Here is a 26952-nt window from a genome sequence, read left to right as displayed (position 1 = left end):
TATTTGTTTCAAATCATTTATATGCCATTATAGCCTGGCACCTCAATATTGAAGAATATAGTTCTGGACACAAATGTATATTTGAATCTGTTGATCAGATACATTTTCCAAGGGTCTCTTCCTCCACCTCTCTCTCCATTTTTCATAAATACATAATGCAGAGGGTTACTTTTTTGGACTCTCAGCCAACAGGGCCAGTGGATTTTCTGGTTTCGGGATTCTGTGAATTGTAATCTTAAAAAAAGTAATTGTTTCAGATTCTGACATATGACTTCTTTGGAATCTTTCCAAACAAAAAGTTTCTGCCTGTTAACTAACCCAATGACACTGTGGGTTGTTATTAGATATTGTTTCTGACATGGGTGCTTTCATGGTAAAAAGTCAACAATCTCCAGTGAGTGTTACTTTGTTGCACCAGAACCATCTAAGAGTCCAGTGACACCTTAAAGACTAGCAAGTGTATTTGATTTGTCAGTTATCAACCACTTCACCAGGTATAAGTGGAAAAGAGTTCCCACCATTTGGAGCCTTAGCTGATTCTACCAAGTTGACATTTCCAAACTTCTACTGTCTCAGACACAAGGTTTTCTCATGCTCAGATTTTATCCAAAGTTTTCTTTTTCATTTAATTAAAGCAATCAGTCACATTAACATGTATTGTCAGCATTTCTGTCTTGGTTACAATTGCCTCTTTGTCTTCCCTGCCATCCTAGAACACAGGGTTTACCACAGCTTGAAGTATTAGTTCTGCTTCTATGTATTCAATGTTACATTTTGTAATATCAGATTATCTATTTCCCAGTTCCCCTTTCTCCTATGACCTTATTTGTTCCTCATATGGAAACAAGAGGGAAAATCTCCATTTTATCTCATTAGGAAAGGATTCTCCATGACATTCACCTCATTGTAATACAGGTTGCGTATCCCTTATCCAAAATTCCAAATTTTGGAATACTCCCAAATCCAAAATTGTCCGCATTGATGGTTGAGAATGTGACACCCTTGCTTTCTGATAGTTCAATATACACAAACTTTGTTTCATACACAAAACTAAGTTTAAAATATTATGTATAAAATTACCTTTAAGTAATGTGTATATACAAAATGTAAATGAATTTCACATTTAGACTTAGGTCCCATATCCAAGATATCTCATTAGGTTTTTGCAATTTTTCTAAAATCTGAAATATAGAATATTTCAGGTCCCAAGCATTTTGGATAAAGGATGCGCAACCAGTATCTCATTTAGTGTGGGAATAGGTAGACTCTGTGTGTATGTAAATAAAGGTCTCTAGGAAATCCCCCCCCCCCCTGGGCTGTAAGATGTCATTTGAATTTTACAGATGGGAAGCAGACATAGAGAAGGGTGATACATGTTCATATAGCCAGAGGCCATCAAGGAAAGTGTCTGATAAGACTTAGAATAAAATCATCGTCGTCGTCGTCGTCATCATCATCATCATCATCATCATCATCTCTTCCAGTCCTGGCCCTTTATGATGTCACCATCCCATTGCTATCAATAGGAGTTCTTAAAAATGGAGTCCTAAATGATGATGATGACGACGACGACGACGACGACGATGATGATGATTTGATGCCAAATAACTCAGCTAGCACTTGTAGAAATGGGTGTGGGAAGTCCCTGTTTGCAGAAGGCAGGAGGGAGAGATGAAGAAGAGGAAGTGATATTGGTGGCACACAGGCTTAGTTATCCAGCTGTGTGTAGGAAGACTTACATTATTCATGCCATTCTCCACATCCATTGCTATCATTTCACTCACCCCCACCCCCACCCCGTCACATCCAGACTAATTTAGGGAATGAGCTGGCAAAAGGCTTCCCTTGTTTCTTTCAAAAAATGGGGGGGGGGGGGTATAGCAATGTGTTCAGAGCAGGCTGCCAGGCTCATTGCTAGATTGGGGTTTCTCAGGGGTTAATTGTAACTGCAGGGCAGGGCGATATCATATTCAGGCACACAGGCAGGCAAAGGCAGTGTGAGAGAGAGATTGGGAGGCATCCAGGGCTGATTGCTGGAGAGCCGAGCTGACCTTTTCATACTTCTGCCAGGGTTTGTGCATGCAGGCGCTGCCTCTCTAACATACTTAACCCCACACAAAGGCACGAAGAAATCACATTTTCAGGTCTCACATTTAACAGTCTTAGAACAACAAGGATCTCGAAATGATGGTGTGGTCCTTTTTCCAGGGAAAGGAAAGGAAGGGAAAGGCTAAGCTCAGGGAGGCGATGAGAAGCACAGAAAGCACAGAAAGTGGGAATTAAGCAAAGGATCTGTCCCTTATGGATGGAGGGGGGAGGTATATTGGAAATGGGGGAGAAAGGAGAAAGGGCTGCTCAGTGCCTTTTGTTGGCTACGATGACATTGTCAGGAAGACTGAGGCCCTTCTGTTAAAATCAAACAAAACAAACAGCCCACATAGCTGCTTTATTTTATTTCAATTCTGTTTGTTGCATCTCTCCTCTGCCAGTATGAAACTGTATGAATAAGGATGGGATCCATGATTAAATCAATGCACAATTAGTCTGGTCTAGAGGGGGAGGGAGGGATGAGGCCATTTATGAAATTGATCTTAATTGGATGGCAATGCCAGCCTTGTTACTTTGGTCAATAATGCACAGAAATTAACAGGGCATCCTTGGCTTGTAACATACAGAATTCACATTTATTTGAAAAAAGGCACAGTGATCGTGATTTTCTTTGTTTTGAAAAAACAAAAGCCATCTTAGCATTTCAGTCTTACACAAGGATTTCTCATTCCATGAACTCCAGACATTGTTGGGTTACTACTCCCAGTATTCCTCACCATTGCTGGGTTCTGCAATTCAATAGTATCTGGAGGGCTGTAGGATTGCCATCTCTGTTCTTTGTGAAAGTGTTTAGGATTTTGAACAATTTCCCTAACCCTCGTCCTCCAATACAACTCCTGCCATCCCCAAACAGCACAGCCCGTGATTGAGTCAGTCTCTCAAAATAAGGAACATATTTAATTTAAATTCATATTCATGAGACAGCTGTGGGGAGATCATTCCCCTTGATTCTGTTCTGGGCAGAGGTAGCTAGAACAACAGCTGGTTCTCCAGAGAAGCTGTTCAACATTGGCCAGTTAGTTTGGTAAAGGAAAGATGAGCATTTCAGTGTGGATAGGTATCCCTGCTGCCACCTCCTATTTCCTGAACCACTTCAGTGATGCCTAAATTGTAGGTTAATAAGTAGAATAAAAGCTGTATAGTATGATCCCTGTATCCTCAGGGGATGTGTTCCAATACCTCCATCCTGAAGAAACCTCAAATATAGGACAACTCTCTCTATATATATATTTAATATACTTGGGTTATAAGCATACCATAGAATAGCACTGGAGGACCCAGAGAGACCCACAAATACTTCTGGGAAGAATTTTTTGGAGCGTTGGTAAGTTTACCAAAGTACAGGTTCATTGTTTTCCAAATGTGTAACTTTGTAAGTTTCCACTGCAAAAATAACGAGGAGTCCTGTTGCATTTTTAAAACTGCCATAGTTGTTTTAGCATGACTTTCTTAGTTACTTTCTTAGGTGTAACTGACTTGCAGATATAAGTACAGTATGCAAATTCAGGGAACTCCAGACACTGAGATCGATGGGAAATGCATATTCCATAGCTATGTGAAAGGAAAAATCAATGTATCCCAATGCTATCAAATGGGAGAAACTTAATGAAACCAATGATAAATAGAACAATCTGCACCACACTAATAGATTTGAGTTAAACTTTATGTTATTGTCAGTCAAAATTATTTTTTAAAGGAAGTGAATGTGACTACATTAGCAGTGTCTCCATGAGTGGGGAGAACAGGATTCTGCTCTGATTCTTCAATTATCTATGTGAAAATTTTCATGTCAAAACAAGTAGTGCTGAGGAGGTAGCAAGTTCCATAGAGACAGACAGTGCTGCAGATGTCTGTCACTTGAAAAATTAGTTCCAGACCTGCAAAGCTAAATAAGTGTGATGATGTGTGCGTGTGTTTGGGGTGGGAGTTCATAAACTTTCCCCCACTACCACTTGGCAAAATCTAATTAAGTGTGCCCACTCCATATACTCATGTAAAAGTCTAGAAATTTTAGTCAAAAAAAAAAAAACCCCACCACAAAAACTGAATTGACTTACCTGTGGATCAGCTTGAATATTGCCCTTTAACTCTGGTTAAAAAAGGAAGCATCCCTTCTCTGGGTGATGTGATGAAAGACAAGAATATAGTCCATCCTGGGAGAACCTAAAAGAAGCCCTAACCCCCTCTATTCTCTCCATTGTGGTGCTGCTTCTGGACTCTTTGAATGCCTGGGCAGGGAAATGGTGGCAGTGGCCAGGGATGGCTGGCCCCCTGAGGTGGCATTGGTGCCTTCCCCACTTTGTCAAAAGGTCCCTCGTTTTATCCAAAGGTCATATCAAAATCCATACCTTTTGGCCTAAAACCTCACCTTGACTTATATATAAAGCTGACTTATACTTGAGTGTATATGGTAGTTTCCTGTCACCATGCTGTGCAGTTTACCTGTTCTCCCTCCAGTAGCAATCAGTGATATGGAATAACACATCATTTTGAAGTCACCGTGTATAAGCTGAATGAAGTAATTCATTGGACTGGAGGCCTCTCAATACTTTATCTACTGCTCCTGTTCATCACAGCTGCCATCATGCTTCCATCGATCATGAAAAATGCAAGGGAGTATAAGAGGGAACCAGCATGCATCTCGAATACAAAATGGGCATGTGCCCTGGAGCCCAAATCTCAGGCATTTTTCTGTGTGTGCACCAGAACTTGGACATGTGCCCCTACATTTAACATTTTACATGTTCATCACAGCAGCAATTGTCATGAAATATTAGAATGAAGCCTCTTCATAGACAAGGAGACCCTTTGGGATATGGGGCCTCCCTGAAGCATGTGGCCTGGGGAACCCCAACATTGGCCATACTAACTATGGCAGCCTTCCAGGGCTTCAGGCATGATGCTCTCCAACCCTACCTGAGAACCTTGGCAAAGCATATGCTAGACCACTGTACCGCAAACTGAATGTCCCTGATACTGTCCAAAATCACTCTTGGTGCTGAAATCTAAACCCTCAACCAACTCTTAGAGTTCTGGAGCTGTCATAGATTTCTAGATCCACTAGAACACACTTGCTGTCATGCCTTCAGCTTTTAAAGACTCAGAGCATATTTCTTCACTGAAGTCAAACATACCACCGCAGGCCTGAATTCACCCTCTGTTAAGTGCCAGATGTTTCTCTGGAGGGGTCCCATCCTCGGGATTTGCTCTCTTGTAGGTCTGCCAGAGCTTCAGGCTAGTCATTTTCAGGGTGTCATGTAAGCCACATATTATAGGTTAGCTGTTAATTAGCAGTTTTGTAGTGTCCTTGGATTGTGTATTTTAATCTCGGTATTTAAAGTTTCCAAGGCAAGAGGCACTTTAATTAAATTAGTAATAATGCATTGTGAAAGCCAAATTTGACCTGATTTACAAAATCACTTAATTCCCCCACATGATCACCAGAAACTTTGAAGAACTGAGGATGCCTTGCAGAAAAACAAAACAAAAGAAACCAGAATGAATTGGATTTTGTTTTGCTGTTCCTCTTCCTTTCATGTGGTGTAGCTTACTTGGGAAGCATATGTACTCAGAAATAAGTTTCACTGAAAATCTTGCCTTTATGTTTGCCTCTTGACTCATTGTGACCTCATACATTTCATAAAGTTTTTTCAGGCAAGGATTACTCAGAGGTAGTTTTGTCAGTACTTTTGTCTGAAATATAGTCTACCACGCCTGGTACTCACTGGCTGTCTCTCTTCCAAGTATTAACCCTGACCCTACATAGCTTCCAATATCAGATGGGATCAGGTGTTTTTTAAAGATATTTAGGCAGCTAAAGTAGGTTTTACTCCCCATTAAGTATTTAGGATTGTAAATTTAGCCCACAAAATGCTCCAGAAAGACATACAGACTTCAAAGATCATTTCTGAAAACTACTGTTCCTTGGTCTCTCTGTATAAGAAGTCATTTGTGTCCGCTGAACAGTTGTGTTTACATTTTTACTCTTTACATCAATACAGAAGGGGAAAATGCTTTTAGCTCTGATACTGAGGACAAGCAGAAGAGCCAGGGGAAGGAATCCTGCTAACATTATTCCAAAGAAGGGCTGAAACATTTCAGTAGAACAACCACACACTCAGTTAAGTGCCCCCTGGAGTTCTTCCATACTAGAAAGCCAATATGGATGGTCCCCCATTAGGGACCAATTAGTTCCATCCACTTGGACAGAAATTCATGATTGCAGCATCCCTTTGTCAGGATCAGAGTGTTCTTTTGTGCCTTATACTGGCCCTGGGAAAATCAATCCACAGAGTTGTATAGAGTTTGCCAGAATTAGTGTGCTGACAAATAAAAATAACCAGCCAACCAAGTCCACTGTTCTCTCCAAGTCACTGTTGCATGTGAATGGTACAGAAGAGAAGTGATGAGTGCAAACGGGAAGACACGACACACTCCGTAGCACTTTCTAATTCCCCTTTCCCATGGAGTAACCCCTACATGGATCACTCCTAGTGCCTAGAAGCTACTTCATCTCCACTCATACATCTATGCATATTCAAATGTGCAGGAAATGACTTTAGATTCATTCAGCAATTTGACCTTCAAGGTATTAAACATCTCTTGCATAGAGTTGGTGACTTTAAAAAAAAAGAATTCAGTAAAGACCAGAACTTCTTTCTTGTCATTTCTGTTTGCCTCAACTCCTCAGACCCCCTGACTGGAAGTATATCATTTCAGCAACAGATGTCTGTATTGGAGATAAATTAAAACAATATATTTAGCTTCTCCTTATCTGTTTCAAAACTAACATTAATTTAACCATTTTAACATCTTTAACTATCGTGATTCAAGGTCTAACAGGCTTTGTATCTGGTTTCCTAGATATTTCAGGATTTTTATTTGTTAGTCTAGATGTTGGTAGCAATGTTCTCTAAAAGATTAAGTATTCTTTGTCCAAAATGCTTGGGACTAAAAATGTTTTGGCTTTCATAGTGTTTTGGATTTTGGAATTGCATGTACATATATAATGAGATATCTAGGAGATGGGACCCAAATCTAAAACCAAAATTCATGAATGTTTCATATTACATACATAAAAAGTTTATGCATGAAGCAAAGCTTGTGTGCACTGAACCATCACAAAACAAAGGTGTCACCATTTCAGTCACCCATGTGGACAATTTTGGATTTTGAAGTATTTCAAAATTCCAGGTGACGGATGCTCAACCTGTATGCCTCAGTTAAGAAAACAAATGTGTTCCCAGTCATTACTTCAGAAAATTTGGTCTCCGAAGGAGAAATAACATGGAAAGCCTAGGGATTGGTTTCTATACCACAAAAAAGAAATCTCTTCAATCTGTTTTAGCAAATATTTTATTCCAAAAAACACAATATGCATACGAGTATAAGCAAATGAAAATCTTTTGAATTTTTGAGAGACAACTTCAAGGCTTCTTCTAATGTCCATCAAAGAATGACTTACTTTCACTAGTCTCCACTTCCGTTTTCCATTTTGGTGGCCAGATATCTAGATATATGTGTTTGTCTGTTTGTTTAGCATGCTGTGGATAGACAAGCTTTTCTGCTCTCCCCTTTTCTTTCTGTTCTGCTGTCCATGCCTATTCGCTAAGGCATTCTGGAAGCAGCTGGTGTTTGTCTGCTTGTTGTAGGCAGCCACATATAGCTGGAGTAGTATTGTCTAGAATAGAACTCCCTTCCTCCCCAGCTTGAGTTTTTTTCCTTGTTTATTGCAGCTTCACTGTTGCAACTCAAAACTGAAAGCTTCTGTTTCTTTAGCCTTCCTTTACCTTCCCCGCAATGCTGATGTTGCTAAAAAGCTTCCAAAAGACAGGGTACATCTATACTGCAGAATTGCTAAATTCTGTGGAATTGTAGGTTTTGAAAGAGAAGTCTTTAGCCTTTTCTTTCAAATAGTGCTGGTGTCTCACAAAACTACATCTCCCAGGATTTCATGGCATTGAAACACGGCAATGAAAGTGGGGTCAAACTGTCATCCTTAATTTCATTTTCTACCCCAGGATAACTCTAAGCGTTTTGATCTGAGGTATGTGAGTGTGTCTTATGCTGTGAACAGTTCCTTTTGCTAGATGATAACATTCAGAATGATACCCGAGTAACTGTGGGAGCTGTAGTTGAAAGGGGTACAGTGCTCCCTCACTTATCTCAGGGGTTACATTCCAGAACCACCCGCGATAAGTGAAGATCCACAAAGTAGGGATGCTAGGCTTCTCCTTAGAAAGGAAGTAGAAAGAGGGAGGGAGGGAGGGAGGGAGGGAGGGAGGGAAGAAGGAAGGAAGGAAGGAAGGAAGGAAGGAAGGAAGGAAGGAAGGAAGGAAGGAAGGAAGGGAAGAAGGGAAGAAAAAGGCAGGGAAACATGGCGCCACTGAATTCTGCCTAATTGATACATATTTTAGAATATAGTGTGAACCAGGAGTCATTGTTTAAATGGACTCCTGAAGGCACTAAGACCAACACCAAAGATTCCTGAGCAAACCAAGTAGTCATGAGATAAGAAGATTTGTCCTGTTATAGATTACAAACTGATGAAACAATGGCAGGTGCAAATAAATGGTTATTTCTTGCAATATATAAAAGATTTTTGATGGTTCTTTTGGATCGTAAAATTGTCAGTAGCTACAAGACATGAGCAGTATGTATTCCAGTATCAGGAGATGAAGAATACAAATGGAATGAGTTGTTATTGTGTTCATGTCATACTTCCAGGCTTCCCATAGATATTTGAGTGGCATCTGGGGGTACAGAAACTAGACCAGCTAGGCCCAATCTAGCAAGGATCTTCTTATGTTCTTACATTACATTGCCAAGCCATCCTGAGAGCTCCCCGCCCTCCCCTCCCATCTATTACGGCAAATGCGTTCCCAAGAAACATCCCAACCATCATTTGTTAGAACTGGTGGCCCAATATACTGGATGCCTCTTCAAAGGCTCATAGTTCAGAAATCAGTTCTATAACATTGTTACCCTTTTGCCAAAGGCTACATACCTCCAGCATGGATAATGATCCTTCATACTGCAAAATGAAACATGTTCCTCAAGACCTTTTTGCCATTCTCTCCTTTTGCACGAAGAAATATATCAACCAGGTAGCCTTTTGCTACCTGTTGTGAGGGTAATTGGATATTAATATAGGCACTTGAGTGTTTAAATCTGAGGTTTAAGGATATCTGGGGAGGTTAGGAAAGCCAACGTCTGCATTTTCAGGTGGTTTTAACAACTTAGTAGCCATTTTCAGGTAAAAGGATCCAAAAAGTACTTCAAAATTAATTTTGGATGGGTCTGGGGGCTTTGCAGGGTTTCCAAGGGTTACATGTAGTTGATCTAAGGGTTGTATACAACGTATGAGTTACGCTTTGCTCACCCTTGGTGTAATGACTGTCATGACTGAAGCATTAGGGCAGTGCTTCTCAACCTGTGGGTCCCCAGATGTTTTGGCCTTCAACTCCCAGAAATCCTAACAGCTGGTAAACTGGCTGAGATTTCTGGGAGTTAAAGGCCAAAACATCTGGGGACTCACAGGTTGAGAACCACTGCATTAGGGCATGGATAATGGTGTCATCTACTAGTCTGTTTTTTTCTGTGTTCAACTGAAGTCTTCATAGTAGTTGGGAAGGGTGGTATAGTTAAGACTTGGGTCTTGGCTAGAATTGTTTTGTTAATATCAATCAACTCAACTGCTGGGGCATTTGGATACTCTTTGTGGTTGTGCTATGAGGACAGTGGTGATGAACATCTGCACTCCCAATTTGACCACAGATCCTAATGTTTGAGTTGAGCCCAACTCTTCCCTTCCCCCTTCTTAGCATCAGCATTCATTCAGCTGAAAAGCTGACATCTATTCTCAGGGGCAGGCAATGAATTCAGGGGCCGCCTTTGCCTTTCTAAATTCTCAATTCTCCTTTACAGTTCCCCTGGGACAACCAGCCATAATACAACGCTGAGCACCTCACGGGCTGAGACCAGACTCAACTGAAAGGCCCTAATCATTCTTGACACTGCTTAAGCGAGAGCATGAAAGAAATATGTCGTGAGGTGTGTGTATAGTGTGTGGGGATGTGTATGGTTTATAAGAAGAGCTAACCTCTGGATAGGAATGTGATCAGAGGATCTGCCAGTCAGTCCCTTCCCTCCATCTGTATTGGGTGTCTCACAAGAAGAAGCTTCCTACTGTGCCACTGTAGCATTCAAATAGGGATGGACAGCCTGTTTTGCTATTTATACACCTTACCCACTGTGGATGTTTGCATATGGCTGGCAAAAGCCACCATAACATGCAAAAACAACCACTTGCTGTTCCTATTTTCTTGCTTTTTTCTTTTTAATAAAAAACAGCTACATGTTGAGGAAAAATCAGAGCAGGACATGAATATTCACCAGCGTCTAGCCCTTCATCGGTTGCCAGGGCCTGCATTTATTCAGAATGGCTGAGGCTCTCTGATTAAAATTACTCCTGGGGGGGTTTCAATGTTTCCAGCCAGCTTGGGCTCTCTTTGTGTGTAGATTGAAAGGTGGGGAGGGTAGGAGGGTCATTCTCTTAACCATCTGCTTCCCTTTAATGTAGAACAGATTGCAAGTCTGGGCAAAAGGCCTGAGCTACAGCCCGGGTTACACCGGAAATATTAGTCATAATGTAACACAGACAGAAAAACACACAGAGAGACATTTGTAATAGTTTCTTCTAGGTGAGCACATTCATAGCCGCATGTGTTACACAAACACACCATCCTATTTATGTGCATTGTCTTTTTGATGGTATATTACCACCACAATTAGGAGGAAATATTAAGGGTTGCCAGTTTGTACTGGTGAATATATAAGACAAGACAAAATAATAAGGAGAATTTGCCACTGCCTTCATCCCAGACAGTTTTGCTCAGATATGAATGTGCAGTAAATCAAATTGTCATGTCACAGGATGTTGCAGACAGACTGAAAGGAGTTGTTTTCCGACAGTAGCCATTTTTCATAGACATAGAGCAAACATAGCATAGTGGTTTGAGTGTTGGACTATAGCTCTGGAAACCAGGGTGTGAATCTTTGCTCTGGTGACTTTGGACAAATCATATTCTCTCAGCCTCACAGGAAGGCAATGGCAAACCCCGCGCCAGAAGATTGCCAGGTAAATTTTGTGGTAGGGCTACTTTGTGGTTGCCATAAATTGGAAATGACTTAAAAGCATACAATAAAGACATTATTTGTTCACTAGATGATCCTAGAAGATGCTGCTACAATGTCACCATGCTTTCTGATGCAACCCTGCCCTTCTGCCTTTTGAAGACTAGCTGATAGTGATTTTGCTGACTTCACTCTGACTGATAGAGCCAACCTGCCCAAAAATGGATTGCCAAAGTGTTTCTCCTTTCTATTGGTTCTTTAATTAATCACTTCCTGACAGCTTCCAGCACAAACTGGCTATTTAATTAGTTGCTTCCTGTTTTCATTTGTATAGCCTGCTTTGCCATTTAAAAATGTTCAGTTTGACTAACCACAGTATTCATGATAAAAAGGAACAATCCACAGGAACTAAGTAATATTATGATAAAACAAGCAATTGATAGAAATGGCAATAGCTGATATTTATTTTTCTGGACACTTTCTTTCCTATCCCATTTCTGATTTTAGAACAGTATTTTCACAGCACTAAGATGCTCCAGTTTGCAAGCAGCCACATATTAAGCAATTGTAGTATAGTAAGTTAATATTTAGTACATTACTACATCTACCCTTTGTACTCTTACATAATGCTTGTTAGTTACTTTGAGGTTCATGTGTGACAATATACTGGTGAATTATATTGTGTGGATTGGGGATTTTGTGTGTGTGTGTGTGTGTGTTGGATAAATCTAAACTGATTCCAATGTTCATATCACTCTGCAGGCAGGATCTGCTCTGCAGCTTATTTGTAGGATTGTTATTACAGATCTCTGTATGGGGAGGAAATACTGTATTGGAGCATCACGATATAAAGCCACTGTATCAGTCTAATTATCCATCTAACACCGTCTTCTCTGCCCAGTAGCAGCTCTCCAAACATAGGCAGGCGATTTTCCCTACCTAGATATGCAATCTCCTTCAGTTGGCCACCCCAAGTCTGAAAAAAAGGAAGTTTCCATGTGCAAAGCATATGCTGTTTTCCTGAGTCATGGCCTCGTCCTGCACATGATTTATACACTCTACCAGAAGCTGTCGCTGTGCTGTGCTGGTGGACATGTGATCCCCAGTAATTGTGGTGTCTGTGACCTGCTGGGGCAAATCAATCTTTGATATCGATAAGCCATAGGGTGGGCACTGCTGCTGTCCTTTCCACATCCCCAGGAACAGTGATTGTAGGAAGTGGTGGGAAGATGAGGCAGGCCAGCCCTGGGGACAGCTGTCTCACAGAAAGGGTCAGAGGTGAGTGTGGAGCAGCAGCATGTGAGATGCAGAATGAAACCAGGAAAAAAGGAAACCTTTATTGCTTGGGAGCTGAGGAATACAAGGGGGCTTAATTAGATATTGCATCTGCTCAGGTAAAAGACGATCTGTGCCTGCTTGTTGTTTTCCTTGGCATAATATCTAAAGACAGAAGCGGAGCAACAGTTCCATAGTGAGATGGTGGAGCTGTGCCTGGCCAAGCAGATAGTCTTAAAGGGCCTGGTGCTGAGGAGGCCTCAGCCTGGTCAATTCTGTTTATGGAAGCCCAGATAAGTCACTCTGAGCTACTGATGACATATAACATCTAGTGTTCATCTCTCTCATTGTAGGAAAACAAGGCAAAACCTTCCCCCTAAACCACTGCATGCAGAACAGATGTGTTTGTCACTTGCACATCCTTTGTCACTGCCCCTCTAAAACACAAGGAAGCCACTCTGTTATCTGGTTTCAACAAAGAAACTGCAAGGAAAGCCATGTGTTGTAGCACCATGGAGAGCTGTAAGTGAGTCTTCCACTCTGACAAGGGGCTCCCCCAAGTAGTGATGTGTTTCAGTGGGTTAAAGTATTTGTTGTAGTTCCCACCCAGGATTTTTAAAAAATATCCAAACGTTTCTGTTGTCCTGGACTCTTTTTTTTTTTTTTAAATAATGCCTGGTATCAAATGCAATATTTGATCAGACCTCCCTTGGCATAATACTGATTCCACTTCTGGACACCACAATTCAAGACGGATATTAGCAAACTGGAATGTGCCCAGAGAAGCACAACAAAAATGTTAAAAGGTCTGGAAGCCAAGCGCTATGAGGAGCAGCTTAGGGAGTTTGGTATGTTTAGGTTGGAGAAGAGATGGTTGAGAGGTGATATGATAGCGATGTTTAAAAATTTGAAAGGATGTCATGTTGAAAATGGAACAGGCATGTTATCCACTGCTCCAAATACTAGACATAGAGCAATGGATTCAAATGAAGGGAATTGATACTTCACTTAAACATTAGGGAAAAAAACTTCCTGGCAATAAGAACTGTGGAATATTCTGCCTCAGAATGTGGTGTATTCTCCAGTTTTTGAGGTTTTTAAACAGAGGCTTGGATGACCATCTGTCAGGAGTGCTTTGATTGTGTGTTCCTGTATGAAGAAAAGGGTTGGACTGGATGGCCTTTGTTGTCTCGTCCAACTCAATGATTCTGTCCTTTGATTTTATCTCAAATTACTTTCTTCTTTATTTCAACATCTCAAAGCAAAACAAAAAAAGTTTCCATATCTTTTACTTTATTCTTTGAATAAACTGATACTTATAGTGTATCAGCGAAATGGCACTTTTCCTCTTTAGCACTGCAACAAGTGTATGCAATGGCCATTACAAAGTGTTGTTATGACAGTCTTTGAAAAACCTGTTTTGTAGGTACACTAAACAAAAAGAAATAAATGTTTGAACCATGTAAAGCAAGTGAACGCAGAGCATTAATGAAGCCCAAACAATCATGAATTAAGCATACCTACATTTGAACATGTATTATTTATTCTGTTTTGACACTTTAGATGAGACATATTGATTGCTTACTGCAATCTCTACCACAGTTCTTTCTTTTTATCTATTCCCCTTTGCGGTGTGAAATCAGCAGGGCAGGGAAGAACACATACCAGTAGCCTATTGGCATGAAGGATATTAACAACCTTGCATTCTTAATCGAAACCCAAACATCCCATTTCCATCTTAAACTTCATCCAGAGGTTCTGCTTGCCAGCCTCCTGCCCAACTGATAGTGGCATACTCTACTAGTCAGAGCAGTCATACCTCAGATGCCTCCTCTTTGTTTCTGGGCTGATAGCCAACATCCATTAGAGACAGTGGAGGGAGTTTCCAATTGAGTTGTATTATTTCTGGTTTTGTTTTCATATTTGTTTGAGATAAAATGAAAAAGGGACAAATGTAGTCTTAGAATTCAGACTGAACAAGGTGTTTGTATTGTAGAGTTGGAGGAATTGGCAAAGAGAGAGTAAGCAGCAAAGTCTCAAGTGCATTTCCATTCTCTCATTCTGAGCAACAGTACAATAGTATACAGTGAAGCTAGAACAAGCATTCAGAACTGTATTAAGCCATCAAAACAGAGGGGGAGCAAATATGGGATGGTGATGACACGGGCTGTAGCCCATACTGTCAGAGGGAGGAGAGACCAGTAGAGCAGCTAATTCAACCTCTCCTATTTCTCTTTTCACAACTGCCACTCAGTGGATGTCTTTCTTTCTTAGCTGCCTCCAGGAAACAGATCTTTAGATTCAATAAGGCAAAAAGATCCAACCAGTTTATTTGAAATATGCTCCTTTCTTATCTGAGTCTGCCTGAGTTTTGAGATCTCTCTTGGCCTTACCATTTTTATGCAGAAAGAGAGGGACTATTGGTAGCAGATTCAAAGATGCAGAACTCTCTTTCACTGTAGACTAGTTTGGCCTAATCTGGGATTGGAATCCTGGGATTTGGGTTTAAAGGAGGAATAGAATGCTTAGCCAGATCCTCCCTGAACTATAAACCCCAGGATATATAAACCCTGCTTGCCTAGTTTCCAACAGACCTCATAACCTCTGAGGATGCTTGCCATAGATGTGGGCGAAACATCAGGAGAGACGTTGGCCATACAGCCCAGAAAACTCAGAGCAACGCAGAAACCAGAGGATTCCAAAGGATGTAGTCATGATACTTAAAATGGAATCATATTTCTATAATTATGTAGCGTGAAAGGCCAAAGACAGTAATCTACCCTTTTTTATTAATAGAAAAACAAAGTTGTAGATTTAGAGAGGCTGAGGACCAGAAAACAACCAAACAAAAACCCCAACCTGAAGAAGAGTCACATGAAGCACCAGGATTGTGCACCTGTGTTGGATGGGGTCGTACTCCCCCTGAAGACACAGGTGCACAGACTGGGGTGCTTCTGGACTCATCACTGTCCCTGGAACCCCAGGTGTCGGTGGTTGCCAGGAGCGCCTTTGCACAATTAAAACTTGTGCCACAGTTGCGCCCATACCTTGAGACACAAGATCTGGCCATGATAGCCCACGCCCTAGTCACACCCCATTTGGACTACTGCAATGCTCTCTACATGGAGCTGCCTTTGAAGACAGTTCGGAAGCTTCAACTGGTTCAGAGATTGGCAGCCAGATTACTAACAGGAGCCCCATACAGTGAGAGATCCACTCCCATGTTGCAGCATCTGCACTGGCTGCCGGTCTGCTTCCGGGCTAAATACAAAGTGCTGGTCATTATCTTTAAAGCTCTAAATGGCTCGGGTCCAGGCTATTTGACCAAACCCATCTCCTCTTACAAACCAGCCCGGGCACTGCAGACAGCAGAGGAGGCCCTGCTCTCAGTCCCACCGCCATCTCAAGTACAGCTGGTGGGAACAAGAGAGAGGGTCTTCTCCGTGGTCTGGAACTCCCTCCCTAAAGAAATAAAGCTGGCCCCCCTCCCTCCTCTCCTTCAAAAAACAACTGAAGACCTATTTATGCTCACTAGCATATGGAGAGGAGGAGGATTAGATAATGAGAGGTCTTTACCGGGACCTTGACTGAGAACTATGTCGTATTTGGACCTTCCTAGTCCATGCCAGCCCAATGATCATCGTTTGATCACATAACCAACCCACACTGTGAACTCTAGTTGGCTGTTGTAAATTAATGTGGATGTTTGTTTGGATGTTATGTTATTATATAATTTTGTTTGACTACGTGTAATTTAATTTATTGATATTAGGTTTAATTTACTGATGTTAGGCTTTAATTTGATGTTAGGTTTTAATGTTATTTTCATATGTGGGGTTTCTTTGGGATTTTATGTCAGTATTTGTTTGTTTTGCAGAGGCATTGAATGTTTGCCATTGTATGTTAGAATCCACCCTGAGTCCCCTTGGGGAGATAGGGCGGAATACAAATAAAGTTGTTGTTATTATTATTATTATTATTATTATTATTATTATTATTATTATTAGTATTATTATTATACAGCGAGTCCTTGCTATTTGCTGGGTTTCATTCCAGGACCTCCCATGGATACTAAAATCTGTGGATGATCAAGTCCCATATACAATGGCATCATAAAATAATGTCCCTTATATAAAATAGAACAATCAAGGTTTGCTTTGGGGATTTTTAAAAAATATCTCCAAGCTGTGGACGGTGGTATCTGTGGATGCAGAATCCATGGCTGGCTGTATTTTTCCCTCCTCTGGTTCAGTTGTACTTGCCTCCCTGTTGACATGTCAAGATGACCCACATGTGTGCACAGATAGAGCCTTCCAGCTATATCCTTGAGGCAAAAAAGAGGTGTCTTTCTTAAGGACCTCAGGATGAAGAGCAGAATTTCCTGCTTATTTCCGCTGAAGAGACCGGAAGGGAGAGAATGCAAAAGAGCAGAGTGCCTCCCTTGTTCTCCCCACCTGTGCTGTGCATTCCTCCCTCCTCCATCCAGGAGATTAGCTCCCTTTTTATTACACCGGGTCCCTGTTTACTCCTTGAATTTCTCTGTCTCTCTCTCTTGCCTGCCTCCTCCTCCCCCTCCACTCTGTTGCTGTCTTATCTCCAGCACAGCAGGGTCAGTGGTGCTGGCACCTACGGCTTCTGCTGGAATTTTTCAGGGTTGCCAAGGAAAATTTCACCTTATAAAAAGACCAGAAAGGCACAGTGACGGCAGTGGCAGTGGCGAACAGAATCAAGAGATATTTCGGTCATTAAATCCTCCTGAGCTGTTAACTTCAAACAAGAACAAGGAAAATCAAAGAACTCATGTCTGGGCATAGCAACTGCACAGGGAGAAGGAGACAAGCAAACCTGGACTGTACTCAGGGAGCGTGGCGTATGGGAAGTCGAGGGGTTCCAGCAATTTTTAATAACCACATTTCTTTTTTGAGAGATTGTTTCCATCTTGAGATTCAAAGAGTGTGAGACTAGGATGTTTTGAAAGTCTTGTCAAAACCTTGCTTATTAGACCCATATTTGCCTTGCAATATCTACATACTTGTGAATATGCCAAATCATGTGTTTGTTCCCAATCCCTTACAGTGATCATGCTGAAGCATGCTTCTCTTCCATCTATTAATAACAACACAAGAGAGTGAACGCATTAAAAATAACTTATAGTGGGAAAAGCAGTTTGCGACAGGGTGACTTAGGAGTGACAATGATACACTTCACACTTCACAGGTATTTGGAAGCAGTGCTCCCTCAAATGGTGGGAGACATTTGTTTTTCACAGTACAGTACATGCTTTGGTTTACCTCTGTATGTTGTATATTATTTTTGTGATCAGTCATTAGAAGATATACATAGGCTTACTTTGTTAGATGAGGCAAGCGTATCTGGGCAAATTCAGTTGCAGGAAAAATATGCAAAGGAATGTGCATTTCCGATAATATTTAGTTCAACTCTGAGATTTGTAGCCTCAGAGGAAGGCAGCAGCAATGAAAAACCACTTCTGAACAAACCTTGCCAACGGAGAGGTCAAAAGGTCAGAAACGACTTGGGAGTGCATCTACACTGTTGAATTAATGCAGTTTGACATCACTTTGACTTCCATGGCTCTATGCCGTGGAATCCTGGGAGTAGTAATTTGGTGAGGCACCTGCACACTTTAGCAAAAAAGGCTAAAGGCCTGGTTAAACTATAATTCCCGTGATTGTATAGCATTGAGCCATGGCAGTTAAAGTGGGGTCAAACTGGATTATTTCTACAGTATAGATGCTCCATGTGTTCCCCACAAATGAACATACAAAATTGAACTACCAGGACTGCTGTGTAGTTGAGCCTTCTCAAAAAATATCAACCAAAAATGTATTAAATGATCAATATTTGTTGTTGCCTTTACAGTATTGAAATTGTTATTACTCTCTGCTGGATGCTGAAGTGACAGTGTTTTTTCTTGTAATGCAATGTGTTGTATTTTCATCGTTTTGTTTAACCATACCTGCAATTAGCCAGTGTTGAGTTCCCCTCCACCATAAAACCAGTCCTGATATCCCCATGTACCTCAGCAGAGAAGTATCTCTCCCATGTTCTATTTTGGCACATTGATCGCTACAGCATGCTGGCTTGGCTACACGTGATTATATCCACAAATTCACCTGTACATCTTTCACAAATCCAGGTGATTTTGTTGCCTTTTGCAATTGTCAAGTGGGGTGATATCCTTGAATCTCCCCAGATTAACTTCTCCTGGAACCTTACTCGGCTCGGCAGGGTGCTGTCCAGCATGACAAGTGGAGCATTAGCCCCTTTTGCACATCTCTCTGAACAGACAGTGCCCATTTGTTGCCTGTTCTGCTTTGAAGCGGAGGTCATGTCAACACCACAGGAGATGCTTGCCTGCCATTATCTGCCATTCCACATGGCCGACAGCTCATACATCCAGAGAGAGTCTGAAGGAGAGCATCCTGTGCTGTGATGCCCCTGGAACAGAAGCCCCCCCCCCCCGCTCCATGTTAACAGCTCTCGACCCCCCAGGCCTTTCCTATCACAAGTCTATCGAGAAAGCAAGCTTAAGCAGCAAAGCCCAGGGCTTAGTTTTTGAGCCACCTTTCATAGTCGGCTTCAGCCCAGGGACATCAGGGGTGGGAAGCTAATGTATGGGCTTTGACATGGCTTGCTATAGAAACACACTCCCTTGGCCTTTCTGTTCTCTGTTCCTTCCCTGCCCTCTTCCCAAATGTACTGCCATTGATGATGATGAGTAACAGCAGTGGATCTGCTCTGGATTTTAGTCCGAACTTGAAAGGAGTGACACAGGACTTCTAAATCTATCCCTTAAATAGGACCAGCATTTTGCATAACTCACTGCCAAATCACTGTCCCTACTGACACAGCATCCAACACCTAATGAACATCATCCTGTATTATTTATAAGTGCTTGGGTGCAAGGAAATGGTATAAAAATGTAATTAGCAGAGCCCTGTCTGCTGGCTTTATCAACCAACCATTGCAATACAGGCAATGATAGGTTCTGTAGGTTTGTTCTTAAGTTGAGTTTGTATGTAAGAACAGTCAGAACAGGTACATTTCTAAGTGTAACTCCAGCCTATCTATCTATCTATCTATCTATCTATCTTTAAAAAATTAGTTTTGGATAGGAAAGGGTGAACACCCTGCAATGTTAGTTTTATTGTCTGTGCCCCTGTACAAAAGATTTCATCCCACTTTCTGTTTGTTGTGGAAACAAGGATTGACAATAAATCTTCAGTGGAGACACCTTTTCCCCAAGATAATTCTTAGGGGTAGATTTTTCTCACTTCCTGTTGTCTCACTTCCAGTCATTTGTAAGCTTAATGTTTGTAACTTGGGTTCTGCCTGTACTCTAAGCCGTGTGCTAGAATAAAATATCCTTTAAGGGAGGAGGCCCATCCCACAATCTTCACCTTACCATTATATACGTAGAATGAAGCAGATGCTTCGGGCAGCAGATTTGGGTGTCCAGAAAAAGAGAAACTAAGCAAGGAAATTAGTTGTTTACTTTGTTATTTTAATTTAACTACCCATGTGGAAAAGCGGTGCTTTCAAGATGTGACACAATGCCTTTTCTGGATGGCATTACAAGGCATTATAACCTTGGAGGGCTGTGAGGGTTGACTATCTTCCCTCAGGCAGGGATAACCCTTAGGTCAATCCTGTGACTTGTTTATTCGTTCAGTCACTTCTGACTCTTCGTGACCTCATGGACCAGCCCAGCCAGAGCTCCCTGTTGGCTCTGGCCACACCCAGCTCCTTCAAGGTCAAGCCAGTCACTTCAAGGATACCATCCATCCATCTTGCCCTTCGTCAGTCCCTCTTCCTTTTTCCTTCCATTTTCCCCAGCATCATAATTTTCTCCAAGCGTTCCTGTCTTCTCATTATGTGGCTAAAGTACTTCATCTTTGCCTCTAATATCCTTCCCTCCAGTGAGCAGTTGGGCATTATTTCCTGGAGGATGGACTGGCTGGATCTTCATGTGGTCCAAGGCACTTTGTAACTGCTTTTGTTCAAAGCCCATATTATTGTTCCTTGGGAGAACCTGTACTTGTGAGTCAGTTTGCCCAATTGTACACATAAGCTGATTGTCCTGCAGCATACATGGGAATACTCAGTCAGATCTTCCAAGGCTAATCTTTCATGTGGTCCAAGGCTAATATTTAACTATTTTAACTGTTTTATTCTTATTTTATTGTATTATGATGTACTGGTAGTGATCCTGCCAGTTGTGTAAGCCGCCCTGAGTCCCTTCGGGGAGAAGGGCGGGGTAGAAATATTGGAAATAAATAAATAAATTATGTGTTTGCTTGCTCACTTAGTCCCACCAATAGTACAAAGTTGAAGAAACCAGATCCCTGACCAAAGATAGTTACAATCTGAAATCCATCATAAGAGGGATAATAACAGAAGATTAGGAAAACAAAACCAGGAATAAACAGAGACACACTATATGACTTTATATTTCTGTTCCAAGAGCTGATTCAAGAGCCGTCTTAGCAAACTATAAGAGCTGGAGATGAGAAAAGCTGCATATTTAATCAGACTGTTGTTGACATTTTAATTGGATTTTAATGTGAATCATTTATATGTTTTAGATAGATAGCATTTGTTTTAATTTGTAAGCCACTTTGAGCCCCAGGTTTTGAGGAAAAGACAGGATACTGAGCTTCATAATCTTCATCACTACCACCAGCAACTATGCTCCCTCCAGGTATGTTGGAATATAACTCCCATTATCCCTTGCCAGCATGTTTAGTGGGGACCACCTTTGTGTGCATCTACACTGTAGAATGAATTCAGTTTGACACCACTTTAGCTACCATGGGTCAATGCTACGGAATCCTGGGATTTGTAGTTTGGTGATGCACCAGCACTCTGGCAGAGAAGGTTAACGACCTTGTAAAACTACAACTCCCATGATTCCATAACATTGAGCCACGGCAGTTGAAGTGGTATCAAACTGCATTCATTCTACTGTGTAGATGTTCCTTTAAATAAAAAGAGACATTGTGGTTTCCTTCCATTTCTGCTTTCCTCATTGTTCTGTCATGTTTTGAAGTATGCCATATTCTGTTTTCGATATTTGTCTCAGAGTAGCTCATGAAGATATTTTGCAGAATTTCTCATTGGACAGCATGATGCCTGTTTGGGAATGGAGTGTCAAGTTCTGACGGTTGTTGGCACTGTGATTCTTCTGAAGCATCTGCTCTTCATATGCTGCAGGAGTGCAGACTCATAAAACCATTTTGGCAAGAAGTTCTTAAGATATGTTAATTTCATTTTAAGAACGATTTATCTCACTAAAGCTTTGAATATTATAACTGGAGATTTTCCAGTTGCATGAGTAACAACTGTGTTTGCAGAGAACTTTTTGGTTGCTTAAAAGGGGCCTATGCATTAGAATGAGAGGCTCAGAGAAAAGCAGAGCATCCCTTTGTTCTTTATTCAGAAATGACTGATTAGGGCAGCCACTTACACACTTCTTCAAAATGAGGAACTACATTATCGGAAAGCTCAGATTTGCATGAAAATGCATGCCTATAGATGTTAATCTAGGACTGATGATGATCAGATTGCAGACGCCTTTTCTTTCTTCTCATGGTTATTTGATAGTTAGACTGAATGTGGAGGCCACCCTTTCCATAGACCAAGATCCAGAGGGAGGGGAGGAGGGGTTGCAGTGGTCCTGACCAGGTGCCTCATCCCGCAGTCAACCTTGTTTGAGTGTGCTCATCTGAAGATAGGTGACCAGGACAGATTAGGGATTCTGTTAGTGTACCGACCACCCTGCTGCACTACAGTCTCCTTGCCTGAGCTAGCGGGGGTGGTCTCCAGCCTGGCATTGGAGTCCCAACGGCTTATTGTGCTGGGGGACTTCAATGTCCATGCCGAGATCACTCTGTCCGGGGCGACTCAGGACTTCATGGCCACCATGACAACCATGGGGCTGTCCCAACTAGTATGTGGCCCTACCCACAGAGCGGGGCACACACTTGACTTGGCGTTCTGCCAGGGATGGGAGGAAGGTGGCAGTGTGGAGGAGCTCACCATCGCTCCTTTGCCATGGACTGACCACCACCTGATCAGGTTTAGACTCACTGCGCCCCTAACCTCCCCAGGGGTGGAGCACCTATTAAAATGGTCCGCCCCAGGAGGCATATGGATCCGGGTGGATTCCTGACAGCTCTTGGGGAGTTTCCCGCCACCTCGGCTGGTGATCCTGTCAAATTAAAATTGAATCCAGACAAGACAGAGGTCCTCCTGGTCAGTTGCAAGGCTGAACAGGGAATAGGGTTACAGCCTGTGTTGGATGGGGTCACACTCCCTCTGAAGACGCAGGTTCGCAGTCTTGGAGTTCTCCTGGACTCATCGCTGAGCCTGGAACCCCAGGTCTCAGTGGTGGCCAGGGGAGCATTCGCACAACTCAGACTTGTGCGCCAGCTGCGCCCGTTCTTTGGGAGGTCTGACTTGGCCACGGAGGTCCATGCTCTGGTTACATCCCGTTTGGATTATTGCAACGCGCTCTAGGTGGGGTTGCCTTTGAAGACGGCCCGGAAGCTCCAACTACTACAACGGGCGGCAGCCAGATTAATAACCGGGGCGGCATACAGGGAGCGCACCAACCCCCTGCTAAGCCAGCTCCACTGGCTGCCAATATGCTACCGAGCCCAATTCAAAGTGCTGGGTTTGACATATAAAGCCCTAAACGGTTTTGGCCCAAACTCCTTGTCCAAACGTATCTCCTCCTACATACCAGTAAGATCACTAAGATCATCTGGAGAGGCCCTGCTCTTGGTCCCACCTGCCTCACAGGTGCGGCTGGTGGGAACGAGGGACAGGGCCTTCTCGGTGGTGGCTCCCTGGCTGTGGAACACCCTCCCTGGAGCTATCCAACAGGCTCCTACCCTGCTGGGATTCAGAAGGGCCGTGAAAACATGGTTATGTGCCCAAGCTTTAGATGAGTAAATGATAAAGCTGACATGGCCTGATTTTAGGATGAAGCATGAGGATCTCGGACGAATTGAATTAATTATATACACCTTTTTAAGGTTTTTATAATGTGTTTTAACAATGTTATTAATGGATCTGTATGTATTGTTTTGTTTTTATGATTGCATTTTTGGGCATTAAATTTTGCCAATTTTTGTAAGCCGCCCTGAGTCCCCTCGGGTGAGAAGGGCAGAGTATAAATGTTGTAAATAAATAAATAAATAGAGGATTGTCTCCTGCAAAGACGGACACTTGGCCATCCTTTGTCTGACCTGTGTTCATGTTGCTATAATTCTAAGAAATGAGATGGAAAATCAATTTTTGAAAGAAGCTGCTTTTTGCAGTTTTCAGTAGAATTTGGGTGACATTCGGCATTGTGCGTGCTACAATACTTCATTTGTTTTCATTATTAAGACTCCTGTTCATATAATTATGCCTAAAAATCACATTTGCCTTGTTAGTCATTTTTTTCAGATTTTCTTTGTGCTTTCCTGATTGCATTCATTTTCATGGTTTTTCTTTCTGCTCTTTCCAAACATGCTACAATTGCAGACAGTGGGAGGAAACTAGCAGACATTAGCCAAAATCCTGTCTTAAGCTGGCAGTGTGTAAACCTCTGTCCTTCCTGATGGGTTGAAGTGACCAAATGGGCAGCAGCATGAAAGGGCATTCATTTCAGTTTCCATCTGTGAATTGTTGATGGGTATGAGACACTAGAATAATAAAATCACAAAATAATAGAGTTGGAAGAGACCACATGGGCCATCTAGTCCAACTCCCTGCCATGCAGGGAAAACACAATCAAAGCACTCCATCACAGGAAGTGTGTTCAACTCAGAAGGAGCAGTTTACCGCATATTTGGAAAGAGCAGAAATAAAAACAATGAAAATGAATGCAGGCAGGAAAGCACAAAGAAATTATATGTTGTCCTAAGGCAGCAATGGCCATCATAAGTGAATGATACTTCTGGGTGGCTGTATGGCCATGTTTCAGTAGCATTCTCTCCTGACATTTCACCCACATCTATGGCAGGCATCCTCAGAGGTTGTGAGGTCTGTTGGAAAACTATGCAAGTGGGGTTTATATATCTGTCCAGGGTGGGAGAAAGAACTCTGGTCTGTTTAAGGCAAGTGTGAATGTTGCAATTGATCACTTTGATTAGCATTGAATAGCCTTGCAGCGTCAAAGCTTGGCTGCTTCTTGCCTGGGGGAATCCTTTGTTGGGAGGAGTTAGATGACCCTGATTGTTTCATGTCTGGAATTCTGCTGTTTTCTGAGTGGTGTTGTTTATTTACTGTCCTGATTTTAGAGCTTTTTAATACTGGTAGCCAGATTGTGTTCATTTTCATGGTTTCCTCCTTTCTGTTGAAATGGTCCACGTGCTTGTTGATTACAGAAATGGTCCACAAGCTTGTGGCTTCTCTGTGCAGCCTAACATGGTGGTTGTGAGAGTGGTCCAGCATTTCTGTGTTCTCAGATAATATGCTGTGTCCAGGTTGGTTCATTAAGTGCTCTGCTATGGCTGACTTCTGGTTGAATCAGTCTGCAGTGCCTTTCATGTTCCTTGATTCATGTTTGGACAATGCTGCGTTTGGTGGTCCCTATGTAGACTTCTCCACAGCTGCATGGTATACAGGAGACTCCTGCAGAGGTGAGAGGGTCCCTCTTGTCCTTTGCTGAACGTAGCATTTGTTGGATTCCTTAGTGGGTCTGTAAATAGTATGTAGGTTGTGTTTCTTCATCAGCTTCCCTATGTGGTCAGTGGTTCCCTTGATGTATAGTAAGAACACGTTTCCTCTGAGTGGATCTTTGTCTTTGCTCTTGTGACTTGCATCTCTTCTGCTTTCTGTGAGTATCTATTGGCCTGTAGAGCCCAGTTCACCTTGGTGGAGGTGGGGTTCGCAGATTCTTTTTGTATGGTCTGCCAGTGCTTTCATTTTGCTTTTTTTTTTTTTTTTTTTTTTTAACTTGCATGATGGTTGGAGTTTTTATGTAGGTATCTATCCATGTGCTACTTCCTTTACCACAAAAGATCTCTGGAACAATTCAACATCTAGAGCACTGCTTCTTAAACTGTGGATCCCAACCCCAAATGGGTTTTTTTTTTAGCTCAATGTTAGGGTCATAAAAATTGGCAACAGTAAAAGTTTTCTAAATGTCACCTAATGCTGTTGTAGATTCATAGACGTTTACACAAATCTGTTGTGCGGTGTTTACAGGAGAGTCTCCTGTACTTCATAAAAAGGAAAATCAGCTTCTATAGAAAGGATTACTATTACCAAAAGTGCTGAAGATTTTGAGGAGGAACAAATAGAGGGTGAAAGGGAGAAACGTGCCAAGAGGAAGGTGCGTCAAGCAAACCCTTTTCAGGGCAGCCTTCCATCTGGAAATGTACGTCCTCACTGCAAAAGACCATGGGGGTAGAATAGGTTTCTACAGTCACTTACAGAACCACTGCCAAGGCTCTACCTTAGGGGCCGGGCTGTGGCGCAGCTGGCTAGTAACCAGCTGCTATAAATCACTACTGACCGAGAGGTCATGAGTTTGAAGCCCGGGTCGGGTTAAGCCTCTGACCATTAATAGCCCCGGCTTGCTGTTGACCTATGCAGCCCTGAAAGACAGTTGCATCTGTCAATTAGGGAAATTTAGGGACGCTTTATGCGGGAGGCTAATTGACAACACCATAAAACTGCCAGCAAAACACGAGGAAAGGAATGAGGAAGTACAGCCACTACTGGACAGTGAAGCAACAGCTCCCCCTGTGGCCGGAATCGTGAAGCTGGAAAAATGTTAAAAATGCCTCTGAGTCTGTCTAATGTATGTTGTTTGTCTGTTGGCATTGAATGTTTGCCATATATGTGTTCATTGTAATTCGCCCTGAGTCCCCTTCGGGGTGAGAAGGGCGGAATATAAATACTGTAAATAAATAAAATAAATAAATTCTCAGCCATGAGTGATAGCCTATGATGATGACAGCTTTTCGAATTTGCTGATGTTTCTGAACAGAGCATTAGAGTGCATTAGAATGTGTTTCCAACAGCAATGTAGTCAAGGCATGTGTTACAGCTGGCACATTAATTTTAACTATAGAGATGCACTCCTGGCCACAGCCGAAACCTGGGCATCCAAATTCAGGGAAGGACCAAAGGGTACACCTAAGCTTCAGACCTGAGATTTCAGGGGAATGTAACTCCATCTAATGCAGGTTAAATCCTTATTCCCTGATTGCCTTCCAACTGACCAGGATAACTTGTTTTATCTGTATTAATTTTCACTTTGTTTGGCCTCATCCAGTCCATTACTGACAACAGACATTGGTTTAGCACCAAGACAGTTTCATTTGGAGTTAGATGACAAGGAGTAATAGAGTGGAATATCGCCTGCATGTTGAGACACTGAACCCCAGATCTCTGGAGTTGCAGTTTAACAGC

The 26952-nt window shown here is 42.1% G+C and overlaps 1 protein-coding gene across 5 annotated transcripts in view; it reads left to right on the top strand.

The window, feature by feature from the left end:
- The window catches only part of celsr3 (cadherin EGF LAG seven-pass G-type receptor 3), a 106020-nt gene that overhangs the window by 5010 nt on the left and 74058 nt on the right, over positions 1-26952 (top strand). The window lies entirely within an intron of this gene.

This window comes from Anolis carolinensis, chromosome 2, assembly GCF_035594765.1.
Source record: "Anolis carolinensis isolate JA03-04 chromosome 2, rAnoCar3.1.pri, whole genome shotgun sequence".
NCBI lineage: Eukaryota > Metazoa > Chordata > Lepidosauria > Squamata > Dactyloidae > Anolis > Anolis carolinensis.
The sequence above is the reverse complement of the archived record's forward strand: the minus strand, read 5'-3'. Positions and strand labels throughout refer to the sequence as shown.